Raw genomic sequence first — 11,198 nt, 5'->3', positions numbered from 1 at the left:
TTTTCAAAATCTTCAGTTTTTAAGTACGCTCCAACCGGAAAGTCCGACAAGCTAGAAACAACAGACAAACCGAAGATCCACTTTTTAAATAGGAATTACCAAAAAAGAAAAATATTTAAAATTTTGAAATGACATTTTTTTTTTGTTTCTTTGCGGGTTCCGAATCTCCGCAGTCGTAAAAGTGGGTTTAAAAAATCGAAAGACGGGTAATCCATGTTCTTTACCTCCGCCCCGAACTTACCAATGCGTATTGTATGAGTTTGATACACGGAAACTGAGTGGAATCCCGCTGTGTGTGTGTGTGTGTGTGTGTGTGTGTGTGTGTGTGTGTGTGTGTGTGTGTGTGTGTGCGTGCGTGCGTGTGCGTATAGCTTTGCTTCTGTTTCCACACCGCATGACAACCAGTGCTCCTTTAACTTAGCGATTTCGTACCCTTAAACCGCTAAATTCCGGAGACATAAATAAACCAAGTAAAAAATGAATGCTTGGGTCGATTTGTTCGACAAAAATCCTTAAAGGACGCACTCTAATAACTGAAACAACTAAAAGATAAAAAATAATTGAAATGCTTTGCCTTTTTCCGAATATTTGTATCTTGCCATTTAATCAGCATGACAGGTGCGTAAAAATTACAGTAATTTCCTGCTTTCTTTGTGATACTTTGGCAAACGAAACAGTGAGATGAACTGTCATACGCCAGGCGAAATGCTTAGCGATATGTTCTGAGATCAAATTCCGCCGAAGTCGACTTTGCCTTTCAACCTTTCACCCTTTCGGGTCCCATAAATTAAATACCAGCTGCGTACTGCGGTCGAGCTAATCGACCGGTCCCCTTCCCCCAAATCTCAAGCCTAGCGAGTTGGCAGGATCGTTAGCACGCCGGGCAGAATGCTTAACGGCATTTCGTCTGTCCATATTGTTCTGAGTGAAGCACTGGGGTCAAAGTAATCGACTGGTCTTTCCTCCAAAATTTCCGTCCTTGTGCCTTTTGTAGAAAGAATTAATATTATTATTATGAAGAACCGGCAGAATCGTTAGCACGACAGGCAGAATGCTTATCGGCATTTCGCCTGGCCTTATGTTCTGAGTTCAAAATCGGCCGAAGTAGACTTTACCTTCCATCCTTTCGAAATCGATAAATTAAGTTCCAGTGAAACAGCAGGGTCGATGTAATCGACTCTCCCCTTCCTCAGATTTCAGGCCTTGTGCCTTCAGTAGAAAGGATTGTTGTTATTATTATTATTATTATTATTATTATTATTATTATTATTATTATTATTATTATTATTATTATTATTATTATTATAATTATTATTTGTGCTCTGTATAGAAGGAAATTGTATCGGAGCCCGTTGAACGGACTGCATCTAAAATTCAAAAGGCATAATTTTCTCACATTCTGTCTCACGCTGATTCTGCTTGAACGATGCGTGTGAACACACGTGTCTGTGGAATGCTCATTGACAGTAAAATTCAGGAGTAGATAATTCAGCTGATGGAACACCCGAACTCTCTTCGCCAAACGTCGGTGGTCCATTTGACACACGAGAGCGTTCTACTTTTACCTTATTTACTAGGGCGTCTTTCTATTTTTCTTATCTTGTGTTTTCGTGAAGTTCCTAAATCCATGAGCAACATTCCTTGACTTTTATAACTGGAGTAATGTTAGCATAAGTAGTTATTTCTTTATAGTAGACAGGGCTAATGTTGTTGGTGTAGATATTACCGCCGGTATTTGAATGTTCTCTATCAGATTCATGTCATTGAACAGATATTTTTACTTTTATTTGTGACTGCAGCATCTTATCTGTTATCTGCGTTTATTTTATAAAATGAAATCTTGATAAAAAGCTAAAATTATAACACAATCGTGTTTTCATTGCCACGCACATGGCGCGCGCGCGCACACACACACACACACACATTGTATATTTTGTGTGTGTGTGTGGGTATATAAATAAACACACACAAACACTCATATACATATCCGTTGTTTTTTCGTCCCCCATCCAATTTTTACTCTTACAGTGCTCTCTGTATAAGAGCATAGGCCCGAAATGTCAAAAACTTTTCCATACTTCCCGAGCGTTAAACCAATACACCTGACTGTTGTTCCTTCACCTGTCATCGTCTTTTGTCTTCTGTAAATTTGAGCAATATATATATATATATATATATATATATATATATATATATATATATATATATATATATATATATATATATACATGCACATCCTAGCTGTGTCCTCTTGAAGCACATCTGCTTATTCCAGTATTCTAAATCTGTATGTAGATGTTATATTTGTGTGAGCTATGCACATGTGCTGAAAATACAATAAAAAGGTTCTCCGCAGAGTAATTATATATCAAAACAGGAGACTGGGATAGTTCTTGGTACTATTTATTTACCATTACTCATGTAATACCTATTATTGGATGCTCTACCCAAGAATTTTTGATAGAAAAGTAATTCACTTTGAATTGTTACCACCTAATGAAACAATCAATGCTCAAGTCTACTCTCAGTTGATTAGGGTGTCGTGCTAATGAACTGAATGCCGTGATTTCGATCGCCATACTGGCCAACAACTCTCCGTTTTGACGTACACATGGCAGTGAGGTTAAGAAGTTTGCATTACAATCACGCGGTTTCTGTTTCAATCCCACTGCGTAGCGCCTTGGGCAAGTATCTTTTACGGTAATCCCAGATCAACCAATTCCTTGTGAGTGGATTTGGTAGACGGTGTGTGTGTGCGCGTGTGTGTGTGCGCGTGTGTGTTTGACCTCCTCCGCTGCTTGACGACCGTTGTTGGTTTGTTTACGCCTCAACACTTGCAAATAAGTACAAAAATATACGTAAGCATATATATATATATATATATATATATATATATATATATGTATGTGTATATATATATATATATATATATATATATATATATATATATATATATATATATATATATATATATATATATGTATGTATATATATATACCGGAGTAAGCACATGAAATGTGCAACAAGGTGGAAAAAAGAGTACTCAAATACCAGAGGTAGAGTAATATGCTTTATTTAAAAGCAGCAGAAATATAACAAAAAAACCGTTACTCCGAGTTTCACGTTCCCGTTCATCGATGAACGGGAACGTGAAACTCAGAGTAACGGTCTTTTTGTTATATTTCTGCTGCTTTTAAATAAAGTATATATATATATATATATATATGTATATATATATATATATATATATATATATATATATATATATATATATATATATATATATATATATATATATATATATATATATATATATATATAGTCTTGTCTTACAGCCTTAAGGCTTTTTGTGCTGTATATGTATAATCATTTTAATTGTTGCCTTCGTGTAGCCCTAAACCTTTATTCTGTTTATTGTTTTGTTATGCTTTCGTGCCATTCCCGGCAAGTTTCTTGCCGGTGCCTCGAGAGTGGAAGCAATATTATCGATAATGGCCGAAATTGCGCTTGAACCTCTTGCCGATAACTGAAGAGGAGTTGGTGACCTTCTGTGTTTTCCGTTCGTTTGTGTATTTAATATATGTTCGTATGTTTATTTTCTACACGTTTTGGGGAATTTTGTATGTATGTATGTATGTATATATATATATATATAAATTCATAAGAGTGGTACAACAAGGTACCGATATTTACTGGACAATAGCAATCGATATAAATACGACGCTATTGTATAGCTTCACTGTGTTTGCCAGTATATACACAGTGAAGCTATACAATGGCGTCGTATTTATATCGATTGCTATTGTCCAGTAAATATCGGTACCTTGTTGTACCACTCTTATGAATTTATATATATATACCCTTATAGGGCTATTTTTTGCTGGAAATTAATACATTTGTATTAATACATTTGTTTTAAAATATTTTTCATATATATATATATATATATATATATATATATATATATATATATATATATATATATATATATATATATATATATATATATATATATGTATGTATGTACGTATGTATGTATGTATGTATGTATGTATGTATGTTCCGTTGTCTTTTTATTTAATCATGAATATATATATATATATATATATATATATATATATATATATATATATATATATATATATATATATATATATATATATATATATATATACACCGGAATTAAGTATCTAGATTATATAAGAGTTTAGAGTTTAGAAGACAGTTTTATAACTGGAAAAATTTCCGCGTAGGTGATTTGGTGACTTTTCAGCATTGTTCCTACAACAATATCATCTGTGAAGCTACATACAGTAGTCCAAGTAGTCAAATAAATCGACCGAGAATAAACTTATTTTATTTGTTTGATATTTAGGATTATCGATTGTCATTGCGAAAGCTACATGAATAGGAAACAGCCAGAGTGTGTAAGGTTAAGTGGTATCAGGTTGCATTTTACGTCTTGGCGCAATATGTTTTCAATAATTTTTACGTTCATCTAACAATGACGTCCTCAATCGTGCATTCATATAAGTAAGTTATCGAATTTTGTCTTCCGCTAATAAAGTCCAATAGCTTAACAATTTGTATATGCAGGCAGACAGCGACCTCCTCTACAAAGACTACATAGAAAAGACATGCTACACATACTCAGTTTACTAATAAATCATCGTTTTACATAAGCGATGGCTAAGATTAATTAAACAGAGTTAATTACCGTTTTATGGTACATTTTGTAGACATTATCGGCGCACTTCAGATATTTAGGTATTTCATGCGTATAATATAAATACTACTCTACGAGCCAATGAAGGATCTTATGATTACTAAGCCTAATTAATCTGACTTAACTGCCGTTTTATATATAGTGTATTCAGAGGCGTAGCCAGGTCCTAAAGTTAGGGGGAGTGAGCTCATAAAAAAGGGCGCCGTAATACACACCGAACAATTTTTAAGTCTGTTCTCTTATAAGAAAAATTTCATTAGTTGTAATATAGGTAATTGTACTCTACATTGCTTAATTTCCTATTTCAGTAACAATCTCATTATGTATGAAGCCTTAAACTACTGATACAAGTGTGACGTGAAAAAGATGAAACTCCACGGGATCGCCCAATGGCAAGAATTTATGACGTCAGGGTTTGTTTTGGTTCTTCAGATATCAGCGACCACCAACACAACACATCACAGGAGATTGAGCAGACAGTTCAAAAACGCGGGAGGCTGGTCTAGTATAGTAATGACTCCAGAAAGCTCTTCAAAGTCCATTAACAAAACAAAAAGAGATTTGATTTTTATCGCACAAATGAACTAAAGAACTTTAAATAAATTGTTGAAAAGGCGCCAATTTTGAAAAATGCACTCGTGAGGAGCGGTCACTCCCTTGCTTTCCCTTGCTCCGCTATTAGCTACGCTACTGGGTGCGTTTTATAAACAATAAAGCACTTTAATTTAGAAATGTTTAGAGATGTTTAGTGGTTCCAGCTTGTCGTTTCCTTTTTTCATCGGAAGTTGTTCATGTACATATTCGATAAGCTTTGTCTTAACATCAAACCTCTATTTCAATTTCTTTCAATCACATAGAGAATCTCGATGTGCCATCTATTCGACTCTTCCATTTATTACTTCCTGCTGTCTCTCACCCCTTTTGTTAATATCATCTTCGTCTATCCCAGTGGTTCTCAACTGATTTTTTCTTTTTTTCTTTTTTTAATTTTTTCTACCTAAGGACCACTTTGACTACTATTTTACACTGATGGATCTCCATCGCCACTCAAAGTTTAAAAATTAGTTTTATAGATACTTTTTTCAAAATTCCTATTTTGTTTTTCACACATTTACTCGCGTAGTTTAACTATGTAAAACGTTAGAGAAAAAACACTTGCTGCTCCTTGCAATAAATACATCTAAGGCAAAACTACTTTCAAGAACCCTTAAACTACTGCTGCGGGTCCCCGATTTACTATTTTGCTTGTGTGGACCCCCAAAATCTTATATGGACCTCCAGAGCTCATATGGACCCCAGTTAAGAACCACTTATCTAACCTTTACCTGTTTTCATTTTCCTTACCAATGGTCCCCCTCCTGAAGCTGTTTTCTGACAAGGGCGGGGGAGTCAGGAAATTTTCATACAGCTGGAGGCTCCAATCGAAACAGGGGACCCGAAATGATAAGATTGAGAAACGCTGTTATAGATTATGCCAAACCGAAAACGATGACAGCCACATCATCCAAACAGACCGGGTGAAACCGGGCTTAGCTGCTAGTATATATATATAATATGAAATGTTTTAGTATCCAGAAGACCCAAAAGGCAGGTAAGGCTATGTAAGTGCTACAGAAAGACCGCTGTTAAGCTCCCGGTTCAATAATAATAGTATGTACATACCGAGTATGTACAAACACGCGCGCGCGCATGCACACATATATGTGTATGTATATATGTATTTATCCGTATGTGTGTGTGTGCTTGTATGTATGTATGGATATGTCATCAGGGAAAATGAACATTAAATGATGATGATATATATATGATGATACACATACATGTACGCGCATGCATACACATACGCACATTCGCACGCATATACTCACCTAAAAAAAAGACACCTTAAAAACCGGGATTTTTAACGAAATCCTTTGCAGGCAGAAATCCAGTGAGTCTGTGAATGACTCGCCGGAAACCCACAACCAAAGATGCTATGGTTCACCTTTTGCAATATAGGCATGCAAACACATAAATAAATAAATTAATAAAAAGTAGATAAATACACGACTACAACAGAAATATATTCTCTACTTTACACTCACACAATAAAATAACTAAACGAAAATAAAAACTAAAACGTTAATCACTGTCGGCAATGCCAAAAAGAAAAAAATCTATCAAGAACAATAAATAAATTAGAACTGACCATAACAAGATCGATAAACTGGAATCAATTTCCACAAGCAACGAATAATCAAACATCTCTAGAAACAAAAAGAAAAAAAGGGTAAAATAGAAATAAATGCTAAATACAAACACAACCAGACTCTTCTCCAAGAAATTCTTTCCACTGAAGTAAATCCAAAACATCATTAGGCTAACTAACCTAATTTACTTTAGTAACCATAGCAGCATCAAGGGAAACTTGGTGGTATGGCGACCCTAATCAAATAAAAATATCCCGTAGCTTCCAAACCCGCGGAAAAGGTTGAAAGAAAATTGCTTTTATCTTTCCGCTTTTTATCTTTTACTAGTTTCAGTTATTAGATTGCGGCCATGCTGAAGCACTGCCTGGAAGGGTTTTAGTTTAAAAAACAAAATTAATTATTTTTTTGCTTCTTTTCTCATTTATTTTTTTACTTGTTTCAGCCTTTGGACTGAGGTCATGCTGGAGCCCCGACTTGAAGAGGTTTAGTCGAACAAATCATCCCCAGTGCTTGTTTCTTTTTTAAAGTCTGTTACTTATTCTGTCGAACGCTTTTGCCGAACCACTTGTCTCAGCAACGTAAACAAACCAACACTGGTTGTCAAGTGGTCGTAACGCTTAACCACACAGCTGTGCCTGTGCATGAAAAAAAAATTAACAAAAAGAATTTAAGAAGACGATGGATCCTTGCTGAACGAAATAGAAAGGGGGGGGGGGAGATCGAATATGGAAAAGTAAAGAAAAATGCAATAATAAAATAAAAAAAGTGAAAAACATCAAGGAAACGAAAGCAACCCTGGAAGTGAAAGAAAGAATGAGAGAGACGAGACTATTGATCCTAAGGAAGATCTATAAGATGAAACGATTGTGTGAGGGTGAGGGAAGTATGTGTGAATGTGTGTTGTGGGGGAGGCAGATGAGAAAAGGAGTAAAACAATGAAGGAGGTCCTTTTTTTAAGTCAAAACCATGTACTCGAAACAAATGTTAAAAGGGCACAACCATAAAGAGATAAAAGATTGGGAAAAAAAACAGCAACATAATAATAATAATAATAATAATAATAATAATAATAATAATAATAATTTATTCTTTTATTAGCCACAAGGGTTCGCATACAAAAACATTAAAGGACATGCAACAACATAAAAGACGAAAACGGGACGATACAATGGGTTTTCAGCGCGCAAATAAAATGGAACAAATTAAAACTCCCAATAGGGGAGGCGCTTTAAGGTCCTCGTGGAAAAAACCCCACAAAAGCCACGGATGCTTGATCAACAGGGCAAGACCCCCTTCGTTTATTTCTCATAGGTGCACGCTCAGAATTGGTCCTTTCACACTGGCCATTCTTCCAACATTTACCCATCTATCAACAAACTTACTAGAAGGCAAAATAATAATAATAATAAGAAGAAGAAGAAGAAGAAAACTACTATAGAACATGTTCTTCGCTCAAATCGATTGTTGTTGGCACTCCGTCGCTTACGACGTCGAGGGTTCCAGTTGATCGAATCAACGGAACAGCCTGCTCGTGAAATTAACGTGCAAGTGGCTGAGCACTCCACAGACACGTGTACCCTTAACATAGTTCTCGGGGATATTCAACGTGACACAGTGTGACAAGGCTGACCCTTTGAATTACACGCACCACAGAAACAGGAAGTAAGAGTGAGAGAAAGTTGTGGTGGAAGAGTACAGCAGGGTTCGCCACCATCCCCTTCCGGAGCCTCGTGGAGCTTTAGGTGTTTTCGCTCAATAAACACTCACAACGCCCGGTCTGGGAATCGAAACCGCGATCCTATGACCGCGAAATATTACAGATTTAATTTTTTTTTTTTTTTTTTCATTTTTTTTTCGGAAAAAAAAAAGAAATAAAAATATAAGATTTCAGCTTTCAAATGACATATGAAATAGAAAAATTGAATAAGTATCAACAAAGTTACAAGCAAAAGAAAATATATAGTTACTTATGGCGGACCCTGTGTGTGTATGTATGTATATATATATATATATATATATATATATATATATATATATATATATATATATATATATATATATGTATATATATATATATATATATATATATATATATATATATATATATATATATATATATATATGTATATATATATATATATATATATATATATATATATATATATATATATATATATATATATATATATATATATATATATATATATATATATATATATATATATATATATATATATATGGTTGTGAGCTGGTTGAATCGTAGGCTACCCAGGCAAAGTGCTTACGGGCATTTCATCCGTCTTTGCGTTTGAGTTCGAGTTCCGCCAAAGTTGACTCTACATTCCATCCTTTTGGGGTCGATAGATTAAGTACTAGGTGAGTACTGAGGGCTGACGTAATTGACTTACCCCCTCCCCCGGAATTATTAACTTTGTGCCAAAATTTGAAACTCTCTGTGTGTGTACCATGTATAATGGTTTGTATATTAGTGTGCTAATTTATATATAACTGTATGTGCTTGTAACTGCGTGTCGGCTCCAGCTCGTATCCGAGCATTGGATTCGTCAGTTTCCATCCAGTCTCCTCGGCTGATGTTTGTGTCGAAAGTGACTTTTGAGTCCAAGTCGGTGGTGAAAGAGTCGTGGGTAGAACTCGCATGGGATGGTCAGTGCAGGTCAAGGATGCTGAAAACGTTCCTTTCTTCTGCGCTTCGCCTCCCCATTCTGTTGTCTGTTCTGCTCGAAGGAGCTGGCTCCATTGCGGGTAGCAGTCCTCCAGGCTGTCCTGTCCATGCCAATCTATTCCCATGAGGATGGCTGGATGTTAACTTGAGCCAAGGTCCGTTTGAGCTGGTCTTTAAAACGGAATTTCGGACCTCCTCTGGGTCTTCTTCCGATTGCAAGTTCTCCGTAGAGCACGATCCTTGGGAGATGAGAGGGCTCCATACGCTGGACGTGACCCACCCAGCGGAGACAATGGCGTAGAATGGTGGCTTCGACACTTGGTAGTGAGGCGCGGCGAAGAACCTCGTTGTTGGTAACGTGATCTGCTCATTGTATGTTGAGGATCTGTCGTAGCTTCGATTGTTGGAAGCATTCAAGGCGCTTGAAATCACGGCAGAACAACATCCAAGTCTCACAAGCGTAGAGTAGAGTTGACAGGACAATGACACAGAAGACCATGATCTTTGTCCGGATGGTCAGCGCATGATTGAAGAATACAAGTTGGCTGAGATTGCCGAAGGCGGAGTGGGCAGCCCCAATCCGGTTCTTTACGTCCCTTTCACGCGTGGGGGGTCTTCGAAAGGATATTTCTAAGGTATGTGAAGTATTCAACTTTTAGGGGTTGGCCGTTGATTTTAATGTTTGTGGGTGGACTGTTCTGGCCTGGTGCAGGTTGGATCAGTGTCTTGGTCTTTAATGTGTTTACCTGCATCCCGAAGCGTTCGTAAGTCGCGTTGTAAAGATCGGCCGTCCTTTGTAGACCATCTGCGGTCCGGATCGGAGTGGCATTGTCGTCGGCGTACTGCATCTCACGGATTGAGATAACGGAGGTCCTCGTCTTTGCACGGAGACGTGCGAGATTGAAGAGTCCGCCATCCAAGCGATAGCGCATGCTGATGGAAGGCGAGTCTAGTGTGATTTCGTTGAACATAGCGGTCATGTGCAAAGAGAAACAGGTTGGTGCCAGGACGCATCCTTGCTTAATACCCCCAGTGATGGGAAACGGGTCTGTGAGGGCATTTTGATGGCATACCCGACCCACCATGTCATCGTGAAGGGAGCGGACCAGGGCAATGAAGTCCCCCGGACATCCAAACCGGTCAAGGACGGCCCACATTGCAGGACAGAGGACCTTGTCAAAGGCTTTCTTTAGATCCCAGAAGATGAACATTGCAGGCTTTGTTGTTCCTGACACTTCTCCTGGTGTTGACGGGCATAAAAGATCATGTTGATTGTGCCTCGAGAGGGTCGAAAGCCATACTGTGACTCAGGGAGTACGTCTTCCACGAGGATGTGAAAGCGATTGAGTAGGATACGGGCGAAGATCTTACTTGCAATACTCAAAAGTGAGATGCCCCGATAGATGTTGCAATCCTCTAGGTCTCCTTTCTTGTAGATGCTGATGATAGTTGCATCGCAGAAGTCGTTCGTTGGGGGTCTTGCTTTCCCAGATCTTGAGGATAAGGAATATCAGATGATTTCTCAGCTCAAGACCTCCGTACGTGAAAGACTCAAACGGAATGTTGTCTGGTCCTGGAGCTTTCCCCGGCTTCATGCGCG

Source organism: Octopus bimaculoides, chromosome 8 (assembly GCF_046866305.1).
Source record: "Octopus bimaculoides isolate indiv1 chromosome 8, ASM4686630v1, whole genome shotgun sequence".
NCBI classification, from domain to species: Eukaryota; Metazoa; Mollusca; class Cephalopoda; order Octopoda; family Octopodidae; genus Octopus; species Octopus bimaculoides.
Note: the sequence above shows the minus strand (reverse complement) of the source record.